The sequence below is a fragment of the Oncorhynchus masou genome, unplaced genomic scaffold (genome assembly GCF_036934945.1).
Source record: "Oncorhynchus masou masou isolate Uvic2021 unplaced genomic scaffold, UVic_Omas_1.1 unplaced_scaffold_2151, whole genome shotgun sequence".
In the NCBI taxonomy this organism is placed as follows: domain Eukaryota; kingdom Metazoa; phylum Chordata; class Actinopteri; order Salmoniformes; family Salmonidae; genus Oncorhynchus; species Oncorhynchus masou.
The window spans coordinates 15001-38934 of NW_027008628.1; the positions used below are offsets into that span (position 1 = coordinate 15001).

The 23934-nt window shown below is 48.8% G+C and overlaps 1 pseudogene; it reads right to left on the minus strand.

Annotated features, from left to right (window-relative positions):
* Positions 1–23934, minus strand: part of LOC135533001 (WD repeat-containing and planar cell polarity effector protein fritz homolog) — a 78278-nt pseudogene that overhangs the window by 10446 nt on the left and 43898 nt on the right.

Genomic DNA, 23934 nt, shown 5'->3' on the forward strand with positions numbered 1-23934 from the left:
AGAGCGAAAGAAAGGGCAAGCGAGAAGAAGAGAGGTGAGAGGAGGAGAGGGAAGAGAAAAGTGTTCAGATCACAAGGCCCCTCCACCTGTTACTCACCATGACAGAGAGACAAGGAGAAGATGAGAAGACACAAGGAGAGGAGGAGACAAGAGTAGAGGAGAGTAGAGAGAAGAGAGGAGTGGAGAGTAGAGAGAAGAGGAGCAAAAGAATGAGAGAGAGAGAGAGAGAGAGAGAGAGAGAGAGAGAGAGAAAGAGAGAGAGAGAGAGAGAGAGAGAGAGAGAGTGACAGACAGACAGACAAACAGACAAACAGACAAACAGACAGACAGAGAGAGAGAGATATAAATATATATATATATATATATAGAGAGAGAGAGAGAGAGAGAGAGAGGAGAGAGGAGAGGGAGAGAAAGATAGAGAGAGAGGAGAGAAAGAGGGAGAGAGGGGGGAGAGGAGGAAAAGACAGACTGCCTCACCATAAACAGGTCTCTAGCTCCAATGTCAACCGCCAGCAGGAAGGCCTTCTCAAAGCGCTGGTGTCTGCAGACATAACATAAACTGGATTAGAAGACATTAACACATTAAAAAAGCATTACACCTGCAGGTTGAGTTAAGTGTTTCTGTACAGACAGTAAAATAGACTGTGGAGACGTCTCCTGTGTCTGGCATGTCACCAACAAAAATTAACACAGTAATTATATATTTTTGTATTTTAAATGCAACCTTTATTTAACTAGGCAAGTCAGTTAAGATAAATAATTATTATTTACAATCCTAGGAACAGTGGGTTAACTGCCTTGTTCAGGGGCAGAACGACAGATTTTTACCTTGTCAGCTCAGGGATTTGATTTTGCAACCTTTCGGTTACTAGTCCAACATTCTAACCACTAGGCTACCTGCTGGTTACTGGTCCAACGCTCTAACCACTAGGTTACCTGCTGGTTACTGGCCCAACGCTCTAACCACTAGGCTACCTGCTGGTTACTGGCCCAACTCTCTAACCACTAGGCTACCTGCTGGTTACTGGCCCAACTCTCTAACCACTACGCTACCTGCTGGTTACTGGCCCAACTCTCTAACCACAAGGCTACCTGCTGGTTACTGGCCCAACACTCTAACCACTAGGTTACCTGCTGGTTACTGGCCCAACACTCTAACCACTAGGCTACCTGCTGGTTACTGGCCCAACACTCTAACCACTAGGCTACCTGCTGGTTACTGGTCCAACGCTCTAACCACTAGGCTACCTGCTGGTTACTGGCCCAACACTCTAACCACTAGGCTACCTGCTGGTTACTGGTCCAACGCTCTAACCACTAGGCTACCTGCTGGTTACTGGCCCAACACTCTAACCACTAGGCTACCTGCTGGTTACTGGCCCAACAGTCTAACCACTAGGCTACCTGCTGGTTACTGGCCTAACACTCTAACCACTAGGCTACCTGCTGGTTACTGGTCCAACTCTCTAACCACTAGGCTACCTGCTGGTTACTGGTCCAACGCTCTAACCACTAGGCTACCTGCTAGTTACTGGCCCAACACTCTAACCACTAGGCTACCTGCTGGTTACTGGCCCAATGCTCTAACCACTAGGCTACCTGCTGGTTACTAGTCCAACGCTCTAACCACTAGGCTACCTGCTGGTTACTGGCCCAACACCATAACCACTAGGCTACCTGCTGGTTACTGGCCCAATGCTCTAACCACTAGGCAACCTGCTGGTTACTGGCCCAACGCTCTAACCACTAAGCTACCTGCTGGTTACTGGCTCAACACTCTAACCACTAGGCTACCTGCTGGTTATTGGCCCAACGCTCTAACCACTAGGCTACCGGCTGGTTACTGGCCCAACGCTCTAACCACTAGGCTACCTGCTGGTTATTGGCCCAACACTCTAACCACTAGGCTACCTGCTGGTTACTGGCCCAACGCTCTAACCACTAGGCTACCTGCTGGTTACTGGCCCAACGCTCTAACCACTAGGCTACCTGTTGGTTACTGGCGCAATGCTCTAACCACTAGGCGACCTGCTGGTTACTGGCACAATGCTCTAACCACTAGGCTACCTGTTGGTTACTGGCACAATACTCTAACCACTAGGCTACCTGCTGGTTACTGGCCCAACGCTCTAACCACTAGGCTACCGGATGGTTACTGGCCCAACGCTCTAACCACTAGGCTACCGGCTGGTTACTGGCCCAACGCTCTAACCACTAGGCTACCTGCTGGTTATTGGCCCAACACTCTAACCACTAGGCTACCTGCTGGTTACTGGCCCAACGCTCTAACCACTAGGCTACCTGCTGGTTACTGGCCCAACGCTCTAACCACTAGGCTACCTGTTGGTTACTGGCGCAATGCTCTAACCACTAGGCGACCTGCTGGTTACTGGCACAATGCTCTAACCACTAGGCTACCTGTTGGTTACTGGCACAATACTCTAACCACTAGGCTACCTGCTGGTTACTGGCCCAACGCTCTAACCACTAGGCTACCGGCTGGTTACTGGCCCAACGCTCTAACCACTAGGCTACCTGCTGGTTATTGGCCCAACGCTCTATCCACTAGGCTACCTGCTGGTTACTGGCCCAACGCTCTAACCACTAGGCTACCTGCTGGTTACTGGCCCAACGCTCTAACCACTAGGCTACCTGTTGATTACTGGCCCAACGCTCTATCCACTAGGCTACCTGTTGGTTATTGGCCCAACGCTCTAACCACTAGGCTACCGGCTGGTTACTGGCCCAACGCTCTAACCACTAGGCTACCTGCTGGTTATTGGCCCAACGCTCTATCCACTAGGCTACCTGCTGGTTACTGGCCCAACGCTCTAACCACTAGGCTACCTGCTGGTTACTGGCCCAACGCTCTAACCACTAGGCTACCTGCTGGTTACTGGCCCAACGCTCTAACCACTAGGCTACCTGCTGGTTACTGGCCCAACGCTCTAACCACTAGGCTACCTGCTGGTTACTGGCCCAGCGCTCTAACCACTAGGCTACCTGCTGGTTACTGGCCCAACGCTCTAACCACTAGGCTACCTGCTGGTTACTGGCCCAACGCTCTAACCACTAGGCTACCTGCTGGTTACTGGCCCAACGCTCTAACCACTAGGCTACCTGCTGGTTATTGGCCCAACGCTCTATCCACTAGGCTACCTGCTGGTTACTGGCCCAACGCTCTAACCACTAGGCTACCTGCTGGTTACTGGCCCAACGCTCTAACCACTAGGCTACCTGCTGGTTACTGGCCCAACGCTCTAACCACTAGGCTACCTGCTGGTTACTGGCCCAACGCTCTAACCACTAGGCTACCTGCCGCACCAGTAATGTGTATGTATACACCAACAAAACTAACCCAGAATTGAGTTTATATACAGTTGAAGTTGGAAGTTTACATACACCTTAGCCAAATACATTTAAACTCAGTTTTTCACAATTCCTGACATTTAATCCTAGTAAAAATTCCCTGTCTTAGGTCAGTTAGGATCACCACTTTATTTTAGGAATGTCAAATGGCTTCCGGTTTGGATGCGCGCTGTGTTAAGAGGCAGTGCGGCTTGGTAGGGTTGTGTTTCGGAGGACGCATGGCTTTCGACCTTCACCTCTCCCGAGCCCGTACGGGATGTGTAGAGATGAGACGAGATAGTAACTACTAAACAATTGGATACCTCGAAATTGGGGAGAAAAGGGGGTAAAATTAAAATAAAAAATATAATAAAAAGATTGATGAGAAAAAACGAACAATGTAATCCATTTTAGAATAAGGCCGTAACAGAATGTGGAAAAAGCCCAGGGGTCTGAATACTTTCCAAATGCACTGTGACTGACATGTGGTTGTCTCACCTAGCTAATTAACCCAATTAACTGCTAGTCTCTCTGGATAAGAGCGTCTGCTAAAAGACTCAAATGTAAATCTAAGATGACAGAAAAATTATGATTGTATTTAAATGAAAGGTGAATGTTTTTTTCTTCCATTTGGCAGACCTTGGTGGGTGTGGTTAAGTGTATAGGAGGTGTGGTTACCCGAGTGGGTGGGTTATACTGTAGGGGGCTGGGTTACCTGAGTAGGTGGTGGAAGAAGCGTCGGGCGTACTTGCTGATTGGCCCTCTGTATTCTAGAACCACCGAGTCAGAGAGGGGGCGGGGCGGAGCGTAGAACACACCCAGAGCTGCCTCCAACTGGACTACAGACAGGAAATAAACATTCATTTGATTGGTTTACTGATTGACTGGTTGATTGATTGACTGACTGACCGACTGGTCGGTTGATTAATAGATTGATTAATGCATTGATTTAATAATTTGATGGTTTACTATATTTGGTTGATTGACTGATACATTAGTCAACTGATTTATTGATTGATTGATTTACAGTTTGCTGGACTGATTACTTGATTGACTAAAGCTACATTTACACAAGCAGCAATTTTTCACAAATTGGTCTTTTGACCAATCAGATCATCTCTTTTGCCAATAATTAGTCAGATGACCAGAACTGGGTTGACTGTGTAAACGCAGCCCAAGTGACAGATTGATGAATGCATTGCCCCGGTCTCACCCTCTCTGGTCTGGTCCAGCTCTAGCCTCAGCAGGTAGTCTGTGACAGAGGTCAGTGCCCGGTAACACTCTGTTCCCATAGTGCTCCACTCCATGGCTCCCAGAATTCCTAGAGCCTGGTCCACCTGGCCACAGCGTAACCTCTGTTGCAACAGCTCTCCTGGACCCAGCTGACCCCCTGACAGAGCACCTGAAGAGGGAAGAGGGAGAGATGGATTAGGGAGAAGGTGAAGGACACTGGACGTCACTACTGGACAGGCTACACTACACACTTTCTGTCATAAACATTGGATTTGAACAACTAGCTCTAAACCAATGGTCACCAAACTTTTCTAAGTCAAGATCACTTTCTCAGTCCAAAAGCAAGCTGAGATCTACATTATCACAGCATATTGGCTATATGCCTGGCCTGCCAATACTGTTATTCTCAGATTATATGATATTTATAAACTGGTGTAGCACTTGCAAAGCAGAGCTGACCACAAATTGAAATAATTATCTTTTTTATTTTACTGGACTGATGGTACATGCATCTGAAGGTCATGGTGCTTTGAAGACAACCAGGAACTCAGAAACATACGAGGTCAAATCATGCTGTCAGTGATCTTCAGGTCGGAAAGTCCAAGCTCTAGAATGAAGAACGAGTTCCAGAGTTGGAATCTTTCCCCAGTTGGATATCGTTTTTCTCTCGTGTTCCCAGTTGTTTTGAAAGCACCGAAGTCGGAGATTTGAGAGTTCTGAGTTCCCAGTTGTCTTGAACGCAGCATTAGTCTCAGCGGAGGGTCAGCCTCTCACGGTCCCTGCTGTCTCCTTCCTTTCCTCCGGTGAGACTGACCAGAGAGAGGAGACACTGTCTTCCACCTGCTCTCTCCTTCCTTTCCTCTGGTGAGACTGACCAGAGAGAGGAGACACTGTCTTCCACCTGCTCTCTCCTTCCTTTCCTCCAGTGAGACTGACCAGAGAGAGGAGACACTGTCTTCCACCTGCTGTCTCCTTCCTTTCCTCCGGTGAGACTGACCAGAGAGAGGAGACACTGTCTTCCACCTGCTCTCTCCTTCCTTTCCTCTGGTGAGACTGACCAGAGAGAGGAGACACTGTCTTCCACCTGCTCTCTCCTTCCTTTCCTCCGGTGAGACTGACCAGAGAGAGGAGACACTGTCTTCCACCTGCTCTCTCCTTCCTTTCCTCCAGTGAGACTGACCAGAGAGAGGAGACACTGTCTTCCACCTGCTCTCTCCTTCCTTTCCTCCGGTGAGACTGACCAGAGAGAGGAGACACTGTCTTCCACCTGCTCTCTCCTTCCTTTCCTCCGGTGAGACTGACCAGAGAGAGGAGACACTGTCTTCCACCTGCTCTCTCCTTCCTTTCCTCCGGTGAGACTGACCAGAGAGAGGAGACACTGTCTTCCACCTGCTCTGAATAAAAACAGTGTTGACAGTCCTGAATAAAAACAGTGTTGACAGTCCTGAATAAAAACAGTGTTGACAGTCCTGAATAAAAACAGTGTTGACAGTCCTGAATAAAAACAGTGTTGACAGTCCTGAATAAAAACAGTGTTGACAGTCCTGAATAAAAACAGTGTTGACAGTCCTGAATAAAAACAGTGTTGACAGTCCTGAATAAAAACAGTGTTGACTGTCCTGAATAAAAACAGTGTTGACAGTCCTGAATAAAAACAGTGTTGACAGTCCTGAATAAAAACAGTGTTGACAGTCCTGAATAAAAACAGTGTTGACAGTCCTGAATAAAAACAATGTTGACAGTCCTGAATAAAAACAAACATGAGCTCACTCATAGAACAGTGTTGACAGTCCTGAATAAAAACAAACATGAGCTCACTCATAAAAACAGCAGCTTCTTGCTGTATTCTTTGACAGTCTCTCTCTGGTCAAGGTTTTTAAAAGTTGTATGAAATCACATACAGGCTAGTAGCCAATCAAACTTTGCTGTGGCTGTGGCTGTGGAAGCTGTAGGCATGGTGATTTGAGCTATCCGATTGGCCAGGACAGTAGGCGTGTCCTGATTCAGCCACAGATCTCCAGGTTCACCGGGTGAAACATTAAATGGTTCAAAATAGGAAAACCTTGTTTATTGTTGGATTCTCTACAGAAATGTCTTTAATATCGACCTGGCTGGTGACCACTTGGCTTTTCTACAGAAGTGTCTTTAATATTGACCGGTTGGTGACCACTTGGCTTTTCTACAGAAGTGTCTTTAATATTGACCGGTTGGTGACCACTTGGCTTTTCTACAGAAGTGTCTTTAATATTGACCGGTTGGTGACCACTTGGCTTTTCTACAGAAGTGTCTTTAATATTGACCGGTTGGTGACCACTTGGCTTTTCTACAGAAGTGTCTTTAATATTGACCGGTTGGTGACCACTTGGCTTTTCTACAGAAGTGTCTTTAATATCGACCGGTTGGTGACCACTTGGCTTTTCTACAGAAATGTCTTTAATATCGACCGGTTGGTGACCACTTGGCTTTTCTACAGAAATGTCTTTAATATCGACCGGTTGGTGACCACTGCTCTAAACCTAACCTTGTTTATCGTTGGCTTTTCTACAGAAATGTCTTTAATATCGACCGGTTGGTGACCACTTGGCTTTTCTACAGAAGTGTCTTTAATATTGACCGGTTGGTGACCACTTGGCTTTTCTACAGAAATGTCTTTAATATCGACCGGTTGGTGACCACTGCTCTAAACCTAACCTTGTAAGATTTAAGTAGCGGGCACAAGACGATTAAAATATGTATTTTCAATATGTATTTTGTCTCTCTCTCTCTCTGTGTGTGTGTGTGTGTGTGTGTGTGTGTGTGTGTGTGTGTGTGTGTGTGTGTGTGTGTGTGTGTGTGAGATTTCTGATACTTGTGTGAGTGTGTCGAGAGAGCTCTGTGTATACATTTGAAGTCAGATTAATAGTAGAGAGAATTATTTATTTCAGCTTTTATTTCTTTCATCACATTCCCAGTGGGTCAGAAGTTTACATACACTCAATTAGAATTTGGTAGCATTGCCTTTAAATTGTTTACCTTGGGTAAAACGTTTCGGGTCGGCTTCCACAAGCTTCCCACAATAAGCTGGGTGAATTTTGGCCCATTCTTCATGACAGAGCTGGTGTAAATGAGTCAGGTTTGTAGGCCGCCTTGCTTTTTCAGTTCTGCCCACAAATGTTCTGTGGGATTGAGGTCAGGGCTTTGTGATTGCCACTTCAATACCTTGACTCTGTTGTCCTTAAGCCATTTTGCCACAACTTTGGAAGTATGCTTGGGGTAATTGTCAATTTGGAAGACCCATTTGTGACCAAGCTTTAACTTCCTGACTGATGTCTTGAGATGTTGCTTCAATATATCCACATACTTGTCCTTGCTCATGATGCCATCTATTTTGTGAAGTGCAACAGTCCCTCCTGCAGCAAAGCTACCCCACAACATGATGCTGCCACCCCCGTGCTTCACGGTTGGGATGGTGTTCTTCGGCTTGCAAGCATCCCCCTTTTCAAACAAACATAACGATGGTCATTATGGCCAAACAATTCTATTTTTGTTTCATCAGACCAGAGGGCATTTCTCCAAAAAGTCCGATCTTCGTCCCCATGTGCAGTTGCAAACCGTAGTCTGGCTTTTTTATGGCGGTTTAGGATCAGTGGCTTCTTCCTTGTTGATTGGCCTTTCAGGTTATGCTGATATAGGACTCGTTTTACTGTGGATATAGATACTTTTGTACCTGTTTCCTCCAGCACCTTCACAAGGTTGAATTGCAATTTTCGCACCAAAGTACGTTAATCTCTAGGAGACAGAACGCGTCTCCTTCCTGAGCGGTATGACAGCTGCGTGGTCCCATGGTGTTTATACTTGCGTACTATGGTTTGTACAGATGAACGTGGTACCTTCAGGTGTTTGGAAATTTTTCCCAAGGATGAACCAGACTTGTGTAGATCTACATTTTTTTTCTGAGGTCTTGACTAATTTCTTTTGATTTTCTCATGATGTCAAGCAAAGAGGCACTGAGTTTGAAGGTAGGCCTTGAAATACATCCACAGGTACACCTCCAATTGACTCAAATGATGTCAATTAGCCTATCAGAAGCTTCTAAAGCCATGACATCACTTTCTGGAATTGTCCAAGCTGTTTAAAGGCACAGTCAACTTAGTGTATGTAAACTTCTGACCTACTGGAATTGTGATACAGTGAGTTATAAGTGAAATAATCTGTCTGTAAACAATTGTTGGAAAAATGACTTGCGCCATGCACAAAGTAGATGTCCTCACCGACTTGCTAAAACTATAGTTTGTTAACAAGAAATTTGTGGAGTGGTTGAAAAACGTGTTTTAATGACTCCAACCTAAGTGTATGTAAACTTCTGACTTCAACTGTAAGATTGTGTGTGTATGTGTGTGTGTGTGTGTGTGTGTGTGTGGCTGTGATGCCCTCTTGGTTGCACGACAGTCAGGAGTGTACCATATGATCTCAATTACCTGAATTTTCACCTGCAGCAGTCGACACCTAACCTTCCTGTACACGAAACGAGACGCCCTGCACACACATCTTCACTGTCCGCAAACACACACACCTTCACTGTCCGCAAACACACACACCTTCACTGTCCGCAAACACACACACCTTCACTGTCCGCAAACACACACACCTTCACTGTCCGCAAACACACACACCTTCACTGTCCGCAAACACACACACCTTCACTGTCCGCAAACACACCTACCTTCACTGTCCGCAAACACACACACCTTCACTGTCCGCAAACACACACACTTTCACTGTCCTTACACACACACACACCTTCACTGTCCGCAAACACACACACCTTCACTGTCCGCAAACACATACACCTTCACTGTCCTTACAAACACACACACCTTCACTGTCCTTACAAACACACACACACCTTCACTGTCCGCAAACACATACACCTTCACTGTCCGTATACACACACAAACCTTCACAGTCCGTAAACACACACACACACACGCCTTCACTGTCCTTATAAACACACACACCTTCACTGTCCGTACACACACACCTTCACTGTCCTTACAAACACACACACCTTCACAGTCCTTACACACACACACCTTCACTGTCCGTACACACACACACACCTTCACTGTCCGTACACACACCTTCACTGTCCATACACACACCTTCACTGTCCTTACAAACACACACACCTTCACTGTCCTTACAAACACACACACTTTCACTGTCCTTACAAACACACACACACCTTCACTGTCCTTACACACACACACACACACACACCTTCACTGTCTGTAAACACACACACACACACACACACACACACACACACACACACACACACACACACACACACACACACACACACACACACACACACACACCTTCACTGTCCATACACCCACACACCTTCACTGTGCGTAAACACACACACACACACACACAAACCTTCACTGTCTGTACACACACACACACACACACACACCTTCACTGTCCATACACCCACACACCTTCACTGTCCGCAAACACACACACCTTCACTGTCCGCAAACACACACACCTTCACTGTCCGCAAACACACACACCTTCACTGTCCGCAAACACACCTACCTTCACTGTCCGCAAACACACACACCTTCACTGTCCGCAAACACACACACTTTCACCGTCCTTACACACACACACACCTTCACTGTCCGCAAACACACACACCTTCACTGTCCGCAAACACACACACCTTCACTGTCCTTACAAACACACACACCTTCACTGTCCTTACAAACACACACACACCTGCACTGTCCGCAAACACACACACCTTCACTGTCCGTATACACACACAAACCTTCACAGTCCGTAAACACACACACACACACGCCTTCACTGTCCTTATAAACACACACACCTTCACTGTCCGTACACACACACACCTTCACTGTCCTTACAAACACACACACCTTCACTGTCCTTACACACACACACCTTCACTGTCCGTACACACACACACACACACACACACCTTCACTGTCCGTACACACACCTTCACTGTCCGTACACACACCTTCACTGTCCTTACAAACACACACACCTTCACTGTCCTTACAAACACACACACACACACCTTCACTGTCCTTACACACACACACACACACACCTTCACTGTCTGTAAACACACACACACACACACACACACACACACACACACACACACACACACACACACACACACACACACACACACACACACACACACCTACACTGTCCATACACCCACACACCTTCACTGTGCGTAAACAACACACACACACACACACACACACACACACACACACACACACACACACACACACACACACACACACACACACACACAAACCTTCACTGTCTGTACACACACACACACATACCTTCACTGTCCATACACCCACACACCTTCACTGTGCGTAAACACACACACACACACACATACCTTCACTGTCCGTACACACACACACACTTTCACTGTCCGTACACACACACACACACACACACACACACACACACACACACACACACACACACACACACACACACACACACACACACACACACACACACACACACACACACACACACGCAGCTCTCCTGCCGGTAAGAGCACAAAACCTTCTCATTTCAATACTCATCAGTCAGATAATCTTCCTGCATTCAATATCCCAGGGAAGAAAGGCATTATCAATCACCTGCAGTCATCAGGCATTATCAATCACATGCAGTCAACAGGCATTATCAATCACCTGCAGTCATCAGGCATTATCAATCACATGCAGTCAACAGGCATTATCAATCACCTGCAGTCATCAGGCATTATCAATCACCTGCAGTCATCAGGCATTATCAATCACCTGCAGTCATCAGGCGTTATCAATCACCTGCATTCATCAGGCATTATCAGTCACCTGCAGTCATCAGGCATTATCAGTCATCTGAGTGTCATTATAAGAATGCAATGAGTGTACAAAGCTGTCATCAAGGTAAAGGGTGGCTACTTTGAACAATCTGTTCATTTGTTTAAAACTTTTTTTGTGTGTTATTTCATAGTTTGATTTCTTCACGACTATTCTACAATGTAGAAAATAGTAAACAATAAAGAAAAACCCTGAAATGAGTAGGAGTGTCCAAACTTTTCACTGGTACTGTATGTGTGTGAGGTGGGGTGGGGGTGCACGTAGTCAGATGATTAGGGGGCAAAGTGACGACCACCTTATTGTCTAATCAATTTAATGAACGGGGGAAGAGGGGAGGGATTGTTAGTCCCAATTAAAATTACAAACTGGCAATTAGCAAACCTCTCAAATCCCCTAAAGACTGACAATTAGCAAACCCCTCAAATCCCCTAAAGACTCCGCTAATGTGGCAAATAGATCAGCTGAGATCTGTGTGTGAGTGTGTGTGTGTGTGTGTGTGTGTGTGTGTATGAGGTGAGTCTGAGTTCTGTGTGTCAGCATCTGTGCCTTGCTAAGTCTCACCACACATGCACACACTAGCCTGCTAGTTAAACAAACAGCCAACAGTCTAGCTAGCCTAACACCAAACAGTCTAGCTAGACTAACCCCTAGCCTGTTAGTGACAAACAGACTAGCAAGCCTAACCTGTTAGTGACAAACAGACTAGCTAGCCTAACCTCTAGCCTGTTAGTGACACACAGACGTGCTAGCCTAACCCCTAGCCTGTTAGTGACAAACAGACTAGCTAGCCTAACCCCTAGCCTGTTAGTGACAAACAGACTAGCTAGCCTAAACCCTAGCCTGCTTGTGAAATACCAAACAGTCTAGCTGGCCTAACCCCTAGCCTATTAGTCAAACAGTCTAGCTAGCCTAACCCCTAGCCTGCTTGAAATGCCAAACAGTCTAGCTAGCCTAACCTAGTCAGTTAGTCAAACAGTCTAGCTAGCCTAACCTAGTCAGTTAGTCAAACAGTCTAGCTAGCCTAACCCCTAGCCTGTTAGTGACAAACAGTCTAGCTAGCCTAACCCCTAGCCTGCTTGTGAAACACCAAACAGTCTAGCTAGCCTAACCCCTAGCCTGCTTGTGAAACGCCAAACAGTCTAGCTAGCCTAACCTAGTCAGTTAGTCAAACAGTCTAGCTGGCCTAACCCCTAGCCTGCTAGTAAAACACCAAACAGTCTAGCTAGCCTAACCCCTTGCCTGCTTGTGAAACACACAACAGTGTAGCTAGCCTAAACCGCAGTATGTTATTGAAACACCAATCAGTCTAACTAGCCTAACCCCTAGCCTGCTAGTGAAACACCAATCAGTCTAGCTAGCCTAACCCCTAGTCTGCTAGTGAAACACCAAACAGTCTAGCTAGCCTAAACACTAGTCTTCTAGTGAAACACCAAACAGTCGAGCTAGCCTAACCCCTAGCCTGCTAGTGAAACACCAATCAGTCTAGCTAGCCTAACCCCTAGCCTACTAGTGAAACACCAAACAGTCTAGCTAGCCTAACCCCTAGTCTGCTAGTGAAACACCAAACAGTCTAGCTAGCCTAAACACTAGTCTTCTAGTGAAACACCAAACAGTCGAGCTAGCCTAACCCCTAGCCTGCTAGTGAAACACCAATCAGTCTAGCTAGCCTAACCCCTAGCCTACTAGTGAAACACCAAACAGTCTAGCTAGCCTAACCCCTAGTCTGCTAGTGAAACACCAAACAGTCTAGCTAGCCTAACCCCTAGTCTGCTAGTGAAACACCCAACAGTCTATCTAGCCTAACCCCTAGCCTGCTAGTGAAACACCAAACAGTCTAGCTAGCCTAACCCCTAGTCTGCTAGTGAAACACCCAACAGTCTATCTAGCCTAACCCCTAGTCTGCTAGTGAAACACCCAACAGTCTATCTAGCCTAACCCCTAGTCTGCTAGTGAAACACCCAACAGTCTATCTAGCCTAACCCCTAGTCTGCTAGTGAAACACCAATCAGTCTAGCTAGCCTAACCCCTAGTCTGCTAGTGAAACACCAAACAGTCTATCTAGCCTAACCCCTAGCCTGCTAGTGAAACACCAAACAGTCTATCTAGCCTAACCCCTAGTCTGCTAGTGAAACACCAATCAGTCTAGCTAGCCTAACCCCTAGTCTGCTAGTGAAACACCAAACAGTCTATCTAGCCTAACCCCTAGCCTGCTAGTGAAACACCAAACAGTCTATCTAGCCTAACCCCTAGCCTGCTAGTGAAACACCCAACAGTCTATCTAGCCTAACCCCTAGCCTACTAGTGAAACACCAAACAGTCTAGCTAGCCTAACCCCTAGTCTGCTAGTGAAACACCAAACAGTCTATCTAGCCTAACCCCTAGCCTGCTAGTGAAACACCAAACAGTCTAGCTAACCGTGTCTTTTCCCTAACTCAGTTAAGCCAAAACCACGCCCCGTTATTCAGAGGAGTGTTCTACTACGCTACCATTGGCTAGCTAGCGTTGTCTCACTCACAGGCGATCAGCACAGAGACTGTGACCTTCCAAGGTAAGGATGGAAAGTTGAATTTAACAATTAGCTGCCTACCGTAATCCAGACCTGTATTTATCATGTTTGGTAACATTTGCCCATGTATTTATTTTCAGAGTTTCAATGAGTTGCAAAAATGTCTCAGAGAACTCTGCTGAATTCCCTCAATTGAAGGGCAGCTAAGTTAACCTAGGCTACTTAACGCTACTATCTCAGTATTTGAAGTTGTTTTATTAAACCTTATGTAGTCTATTATCAGGTAAAAGCATATGCTTATTATTCATAATTTCTCGAATAATTATTAGCTACTCATTCAGTCGAATACGCTATGCTACAGCCATTGAATCTGTCTTTGAGCGTTAAGGGATGTTAATGGCTAGTTCGGTCCACGACATTATGTTATTATATTTTTCAATCTTGAAATACAAGGGCAAATGTTATTAATCAGTGACTGAAATTTCACGCTACGTGATATTCACTTCCGGATTTGGAGACTTGGGAGACTGGGAGACTTGGAGACTTGGAGACTTGGAGACTGGGAGACTGGGAGACTGGGAGACTTGGAGACTTGGGAGACTTGGGAGACTTGGAGACTTGGAGACTGGGAGACTTGGGAGACTTGGGAGACTTGGAGACTGGGAGACTTGGGAGACTGGGAGACTTGGAGACTTGGAGACTGGGAGACTGGGAGACTTGGAGACTTGGGAGACTTGGAGACTGGGAGACTGGGAGACTGGGAGACTTGGGAGACTTGGAGACTTGGGAGACTGGGAGACTGGGAGACTTGGAGACTGGGAGACTTGGGGACTTGGGGACTGGGAGACTGGGAGACTGGGAGACTTGGGAGACTTGGGAGACTGGGAGACTGGGAGACTTGGGAGACTGGGAGACTGGGAGACTTGGGAGACTGGGAGACTTGGGAGACTGGGAGACTTGGAGACTTGGGAGACTGGGAGACTTGGAGACTGGGAGACTTGGGAGACTTGGGAGACTTGGGAGACTTGGGAGACTGGGAGACTGGGAGACTTGGAGACTTGGAGACTTGGGAGACTTGGAGACTTGGGAGACTTGGGAGACTTGGGAGACTGGGAGACTTGGGAGACTGGGAGACTTGGGAGACTTGGAGACTTGGGAGACTGGGAGACTTGGAGACTTGGAGACTTGGGAGACTGGGAGACTTGGGAGACTTGGGAGACTGGGAGACTTGGGAGACTGGGAGACTTGGGAGACTGGGAGACTTGGGAGACTTGGGAGACTTGGGAGACTGGGAGACTTGGGAGACTTGGGAGACTTGGGAGACTGGGAGACTTGGGAGACTTGGGAGACTGGGAGACTGGGAGACTGGGAGACTTGGGAGACTTGGGAGACTGGGAGACTTGGGAGACTTGGAGACTGGGAGACTTGGGAGACTTGGAGACTTGGAGACTTGGAGACTTGGAGACTTGGAGACTGGGAGACTTGGAGACTTGGAGACTGGGAGACTGGGAGACTGGGAGACTTGGGAGACTGGGAGACTGGGAGACTTGGAGACTTGGAGACTTGGAGACTGGGAGACTTGGAGACTGGGAGACTGGGAGACTGGGAGACTTGGGAGACTTGGAGACTTGGAGACTGGGAGACTTGGAGACTTGGAGACTTGGAGACTTGGAGACTGGGAGACTTGGAGACTTGGAGACTTGGAGACTTGGAGACTGGGAGACTGGGAGACTGGGAGACTTGGGAGACTGGGAGACTTGGAGACTTGGAGACTTGGAGACTGGGAGACTTGGGAGACTTGGAGACTGGGAGACTTGGGAGACTTGGAGACTTGGAGACTTGGAGACTGGGAGACTTGGAGACTTGGAGACTGGGAGACTTGAGACTTGGAGACTGGGAGACTTGGGAGACTTGGGAGACTTGGAGACTTGGAGACTTGGAGACTTGGAGACTGGGAGACTTGGAGACTTGGAGACTGGGAGACTTGGGAGACTTGGGAGACTTGGAGACTTGGAGACTTGGAGACTTGGAGACTTGGAGACTTGGAGACTGGGAGACTGGGAGACTTGGGAGACTGGGAGACTTGGAGACTTGGAGACTTGGAGACTGGGAGACTTGGAGACTTGGAGACTTGGAGACTTGGAGACTGGGAGACTTGGGAGACTGGGAGACTTGGAGACTTGGAGACTTGGAGACTGGGAGACTGGGAGACTTGGGAGACTGGGAGACTGGGAGACTGGGAGACTGGGAGACTTGGAGACTGGGAGACTGGGAGACTGGGAGACTGGGAGACTTGGGAGACTTGGGAGACTGGGAGACTTGGAGACTTGGAGACTGGGAGACTGGGAGACTGGGAGACTGGGAGACTGGGAGACTGGGAGACTTGGGAGACTGGGAGACTTGGGAGACTTGGGAGACTGGGAGACTTGGAGACTTGGAGACTGGGAGACTTGGGAGACTGGGAGACTTGGGAGACTTGGGAGACTGGGAGACTTGGAGACTTGGAGACTTGGAGACTTGGGAGACTGGGAGACTTGGGAGACTTGGGAGACTTGGGAGACTTGGAGACTTGGAGACTTGGAGACTGGGAGACTTGGAGACTTGGAGACTGGGAGACTTGGGAGACTGGGAGACTGGGAGACTTGGAGACTGGGAGACTTGGGAGACTTGGGAGACTTGGGAGACTGGGAGACTTGGGAGACTTGGAGACTTGGGAGACTGGGAGACTTGGAGACTTGGGAGACTTGGAGACTTGGGAGACTGGGAGACTTGGGAGACTGGGAGACTTGGGAGACTGGGAGACTTGGAGACTTGGGAGACTGGGAGACTGGGAGACCTGGGAGACTTGGAGACTGGGAGACTTGGGAGACTAGGAGACTTGGGAGACTTGGGAGACTGGGAGACTTGGGAGACTGGGAGACTGGGAGACTGGGAGACTTGGGAGACTGGGAGACTTGGGAGACTGGGAGACTTGGAGACTGGGAGACTTGGAGACTTGGAGAAGCGTTGCAGAAACGCCCCTCTGAATAACGGGGCTTTGGTTTTGGCTGCATTGGGGGGGAGAAAGAGGCAGCCTAACCACTAGTCTGTTAGTGAATAACGGGGCGTTGGGGGGGGGAAGAGGCAGCCTAACCATTAGTCTGTTAGTGAATGACGGGGCGTTGGGGGGGAGAAAGAGGCAGCCTAACCACTAGTCTGTTAGTGAATGACGGGGGTTGGGGGGGGGGAGAAAGAGGCAGCCTAACCACTAGTCTGTTAGTGAATGACGGGGTGTTGGGGGGTAGAGAAAGAGGCAGCCTAACCACTAGTCTGTTAGTGAATGACGGGGGGTTGGGGGGAGAAAGAGGCAGCCTAACCACTAGTCTGTTAGTGAATGACGGGGCGTTGGGGGGGAAGAGGCAGCCTAACCACTAGTCTGTTAGTGAATAACGGGGCGTTGGGGGGGAGAAAGAGGCAGCCTAACCACTAGTCTGTTAGTGAATGACGGGGGTTGGGGGGGGAGAGAAAGAGGCAGCCTAACCACTAGTCTGTTAGTGAATAACGGGGCGTTGGGGGGGAGAGAAAGAGGCAGCCTAACCACTAGTCTGTTAGTGAATGACGGGGGTTGGGGGGGAGAAAGAGGCAGCCTAACCACTAGTCTGTTAGTGAATAACGGGGCGTTGGGGGGGGAGAAAGAGGCAGCCTAACCACTAGTCTGTTAGTGAATGACGGGGGTTGGGGGGGGAGAGAAAGAGGCAGCCTAACCACTAGTCTGTTAGTGAATGACGGGGGGTTGGGGGGGAGAAAGAGGCAGCCTAACCACTAGTCTGTTAGTGAATAACGGGGCGTTGGGGGGGAGAAAGAGGCAGCCTAACCACTAGTCTGTTAGTGAATGACGGGGGTTGGGGGGGAGAGAAAGAGGCAGCCTAACCACTAGTCTGTTAGTGAATGACGGGGGGTTGGGGGGAGAAAGAGGCAGCCTAACCACTAGTCTGTTAGTGAATGACGGGGTTGGGGGGGGAGAGAAAGAGGCAGCCTAACCACTAGTCTGTTAGTGAATGACGGGGGGTTGGGGGGGAGAAAGAGGCAGCCTAACCACTAGTCTGTTAGTGAATAACGGGGCGTTGGGGGGGGGGAGAAAGAGGCAGCCTAACCACTAGTCTGTTAGTGAATGACGGGGGTTGGGGGGGGAGAGAAAGAGGCAGCCTAACCACTAGTCTGTTAGTGAATGACGGGGGTTGGGGGGGAGAAAGAGGCAGCCTAACCACTAGTCTGTTAGTGAATAACGGGGCGTTGGGGGGGGGGGGAGAAAGAGGCAGCCTAACCACTAGTCTGTTAGTGAATGACGGGGGGTTGGGGGGAGAGAAAGAGGCAGCCTAACCACTAGTCTGTTAGTGAATAACGGGGCGTTGGGGGGGAGAAAGAGGCAGCCTAACCACTAGTCTGTTAGTGAATGACGGGGGTTGGGGGGGAGAGAAAGAGGCAGCCTAACAACTAGTCTGTTAGTGAATGACGGGGCGTTGGGGGGGGGGGAAAGAGGCAGCCTAACCACTAGTCTGTTAGTGAATGACGGGGGTTGGGGGGGGGAGAGAAAGAGGCAGCCTAACCACTAATCTGTTAGTGAATGACGGGGCGTTGGGGGGGGAAGAGGCAGCCTAACCACTAGTCTGTTAGTGAATGACGGGGGGTTGGGGGGGAGAGAAAGAGGCAGCCTAACCACTAGTCTGTTAGTGAAACAAACAGGTCGGCACCTATATTCCAATTCCAATGAGTGTGTGGAATTCCAAAACCAGAGGCTGTATGAGGCCTCTGTAGTTTGTCTGTGTGACTGTTTATATCTTGTCCCTTACAAAAAAAGACAGCAGTTGGACAGGTGCAGTAACTGCCGTCGACTGTGGATCTACACTTCGGTCCGCAGGTAGTATAACAGGTAGTATAACTTTTCATTACATTTCATTATAGTACAACGGTTTGATTTGTCTAATCTTAGCAATTTCTTCTTAGCTAGCTACATAGCCGTCTTTGTATCAAAGATAATTGCATAATTATCGTATTTCGTCGTCCTAACGTATCTGCCCAGCAGCTAGCTAAGCAGCTAGCTAACATCCACTGTCCACCAGCACTGTAGAAACTATTACACTCAACTGAACGACTCGATTAGCGTAGTGTCAGCTAGCTACATAGTTGTCTTCGTATCCAAGATAATTGTGTAGTTTAGAGTGTGTAGACTTAGAGTGATTATCTTAATTTACCGAGGTTAGCTAGCCAGCTATTTGTCGTCCTTAACGCAGGAGATGCTGCTAGCTAGCTAGCCAACAGCTAGCCAACCTCTACCGAATTGAACTTCAACTACCCGGTCAACATTCGCGTCGCTCCACAGGTAGTATCACATTTTCATTTCACTTCATTACAGTACAACGGTTTGATTTGTTTGATCGTAGCTAGCCAGCTACATAGCCGTATTTGTATCTAAGACAATTGTGTAGTCTAGAGCGATTTTCTAGGTTAGCTGGCCAGCTATTGTCGTTCTTTTAACGTAGCTAGCCAGCTAGCCCCCGAATAGCAGCACTGTAGAAACTATTACAGTACAACGGTTTGATTTGTTTGATCGTAGCTAGCTAGCTACATAGCCGTCTTTGTATCTAAGACAATTGTGTAGCCTAGAGCGATTTTCTAGGTTAGCTAGCCAGCTATTGTCGTTCTTTTAAGGTAACGTAACGCAATCAACCTGCTAGCTAGCCAGCTAGCCCCCGAATAGCAGCACTGTAGAAACTATTACACTCGACGGAACGACTTGATTAGTGTAGTGTCAACATCGCAGCCACTACCAGCTAGCCTACTCCAGCAGTACTGTATCATTTCAATCATTTTAGTCAATAAGATTCTTGCTACGTAAGCTTAACTTTCTGAACATTCGAGACGTGTAGTCCACTTGTCATTCCAATCTCCTTTGCATTAGCGTAGCCTCTTCTGTAGCCTGTCAACTATGTGTCTATCTATCCCTGTTCTCTCCTCTCTGCACAGACCATACAAACGCTCCACACCGCGCGGCCGCGGCCACCCTAATCTGGTGGTCCCAGCGCGCACGACCCACGTGGAGTTCCAGGTCTCCGGTAGCCTCTGGAACTGCCGATCTGCGGCCAACAAGGCAGAGTTCATCTCAGCCTATGCCTCCCTCCAGTCCCTCGACTTCTTGGCACTGACGGAAACATGGATCACCACAGATAACACTGCTACTCCTACTGCTCTCTCTTTGTCCGCCCACGTGTTCTCGCACACCCCGAGAGCTTCTGGCCAGCGGGGTGGTGGCACCGGGATCCTCATCTCTCCCAAGTGGTCATTCTCTCTCTCCCCTTACCCATCTGCCTATCGCCTCCTTTGAATTCCATGCTGTCACAGTTACCAGCCCTTTCAAGCTTAACATCCTTATCATTTATCGCCCTCCAGGTTCCTCGGAGAGTTCATCAGTGAGCTTGATGCCTTGATAAGCTCCTTTCCTGAGGACGGCTCACCTCTCACAGTCCTGGGCGATTTTAACCTCCCCACGTCTACCTTTGACTCATTCCTCTCTGCCTCCTTCTTTCCACTCCTCTCCTCTTTTGACCTCACCCTCTCACCTTCCCCCTACTCACAAGGCAGGCAATACGCTCGACCTCATCTTTACTAGATGCTGTTCTTCCACTAACCTCATTGCAACTCCCCTCCAAGTCTCCGACCACTACCTTGTATCCTTTTCCCTCTCGCTCTCATCCAACACTTCCCACATTGCCCCTACTCGGATGGTATCGCGCCGTCCCAACCTTCGCTCTCTCTCCCCGCTACTCTCTCCTCTTCCATCCTATCATCTCTTCCCTCTGCTCATACCTTCTCCAACCTATCTCCTGATTCTGCCTCCTCAACCTCCTCTCTTCCTTTTCTGCATCCTTTGACTCTCTATGTCCCCTATCCTCCAGGCCGGCTCGGTCCTCCCCTCCCGCTCCGTGGCTCGATGACTCATTGCGAGCTCACAGAACAGAGCTCCGGGCAGCCGAGCGGAAATGGAGGAAAACTCGCCTCCCTGCGGACCTGGCATCCTTTCACTCCCTCCTCTCTACATTTTCCTCCTCTGTCTCTGCTGCTAAAGCCACTTTCTACAACTCTAAATTCCAAGCATCTGCCTCTAACCCTAGGAAGCTCTTTGCCACCTTCTCCTCCCTCCTGAATCCTCCCCCCCTCCCCCTCCTCCCTCTCTGCAGATGACTTCGTCAACCATTTTGAAAAGAAGGTCGACGACATCCGATCCTCGTTTGCTAAGTCAAACGACACCGCTGGTTCTGCTCACACTGCCCTACCCTGTGCTCTGACCTCTTTCTCCCCTCTCTCTCCAGATGAAATCTCGCTTCTTGTGACGGCCGGCCGCCCAACAACCTGCCCGCTTGACCCTATCCCCTCCTCTCTTCTCCAGACCATTTCCGGAGACCTTCTCCCTTACCTCACCTCGCTCATCAACTCATCCCTGACCGCTGGCTACGTCCCTTCCGTCTTCAAGAGAGCGAGAGTTGCACCCCTTCTGAAAAAACCTACACTCGATCCCTCCGATGTCAACAACTACAGACCAGTATCCCTTCTTTCTTTTCTCTCCAAAACTCTTGAACGTGCCGTCCTTGGCCAGCTCTCCCGCTATCTCTCTCAGAATGACCTTCTTGATCCAAATCAGTCAGGTTTCAAGACTAGTCATTCAACTGAGACTGCTCTTCTCTGTATCACGGAGGCGCTCCGCACTGCTAAAGCTAACTCTCTCTCCTCTGCTCTCATCCTTCTAGACCTATCGGCTGCCTTCGATACTGTGAACCATCAGATCCTCCTCTCCACCCTCTCCGAGTTGGGCATCTCCGGCGCGGCCCACGCTTGGATTGCGTCCTACCTGACAGGTCGCTCCTACCAGGTGGCGTGGCGAGAATCTGTCTCCTCGCCACGCGCTCTCACCACTGGTGTCCCCCAGGGCTCTGTTCTAGGCCCTCTCCTATTCTCGCTATACACCAAGTCACTTGGCTCTGTCATAACCTCACATGGTCTCTCCTATCATTGCTATGCAGACAACACACAATTAATCTTCTCCTTTCCCCCTTCTTATGACCAGGTGGCGAATCGCATCTCTGCATGTCTGGCAGACATATCAGTGTGGATGACGGATCACCACCTCAAGCTGAACCTCGGCAAGACGGAGCTGCTCTTCCTCCCGGGAAGGACTGCCCGTTCCATGATCTCGCCATCACGGTTGACAACTCCATTGTGTCCTCCTCCCAGAGCGCTAAGAACCTTGGCGTGATCCTGGACAACACCCTGTCGTTCTCAACCAACATCATGGCGGTGGCCCGTTCCTGTAGGTTCATGCTCTACAACATCCGCAGAGTACGACCCTGCCTCACACAGGAAGCGGCGCAGGTCCTAATCCAGGCACTTGTCATCTCCCGTCTGGATTACTGCAACTCGCTGTTGGCTGGGCTCCCTGCCTGTGCCATTAAACCCCTACAACTCATCCAGAACGCCGCAGCCCGTCTGGTGTTCAACCTTCCCAAGTTCTCTCACGTCACCCCGCTCCTCCGCTCTCTCCACTGGCTTCCAGTTGAAGCTCGCATCCGCTACAAGACCATGGTGCTTGCCTACGGAGCTGTGAGGGGAACGGCACCGCAGTACCTCCAGGCTCTGATCAGGCCCTACACCCAAGCAAGGGCACTGCGTTCATCCACCTCTGGCCTGCTCGCCTCCCTACCATTGAGGAAGTACAGTTCCCGCTCAGCCCAGTCAAAACTGTTCGCTGCTCTGGCCCCCAATGGTGGAACAAACTCCCTCACGACGCCAGGACAGCGGAGTCAATCACCACCTTCCGGAGACACCTGAAACCCCACCTCTTCAAGGAATACCTAGGATAGGATAAGTAATCCTTCTCACCCCCCCTTAATGATTTAGATGCACTATTGTAAAGTGGCTGTTCCACTGGATGTCAGAAGGTGAATTCACCAATTTGTAAGTCGCTCTGGATAAGAGCGTCTGCTAAATGACTTAAATGTAAATGTAAATGTAATGTAAATGTGGTATTTTGGAAGCAGTAATTGCAGAATAACGTCAGTGTACTGCAGTATTACTGCACTCTGACTCTTTTCCCTGTAAGGGATCAGCCCATTCCTCCTTGTAAATACTCGGACATTATGCTTTGTCTCTATTCACTACAAAGGAAAGGAACCTTTTTAACCAACAGCAATGAGACACTAAACGCTGCACCAAACCTTGAGGTAAAGAAGCTCAAGTAGAGAACTACACAAACACAACATCTTCAACGATGCGCTTCGGATGTTGAGTTTGTGTCAACACTGTAAAACACGTTTAGTAGCGTTTCTCGCTCTCTTGGTCTTCTCTTTATTTCTCTGTGCAAAAAAACAACAACAAACTAGACTCTTTCAGAGGACGTGTGGCGCACGGCACGCACCAAGCTGCCCTTCCGTAGCCTCTCCCCGAGCAGCCCTCGCCCCAGCGAACGTGTGCCCAGATGAGATAACTCTGGTAGGCAGAGGGAAGCAAGAGGGAGGGCCTCCTCCTCTGGAAGAGAAGAAAATGAAAAAACCTGGATGCAGGCCAAGTCTTTCTTGTCTTTCTTTCTCACCGCTTCGAACTCCCTCCCTCCCTTTCTCCCTCCCTCCCTCCCTGTCTCACCCCCTCCTTCCCCTTCCTCCCTACCTCTAGCCCTCTCCCTCCCCCTTATATCTCCCCCTCTCCCCACCCTCCCTCCCTCTCTCCATCCCTCCTTCCCCCTTACAGCAGACCTAATGAATTGAGTGACAAAAAAAACGAGGAGAGGTAAACAAGCAGGAAGACAAACAGACAGAAAGAGAAGAACAAGTGTGACTGAACACAGAACAGAAACACACACACACACAGAAATACACACACACATAGAAACACACACAC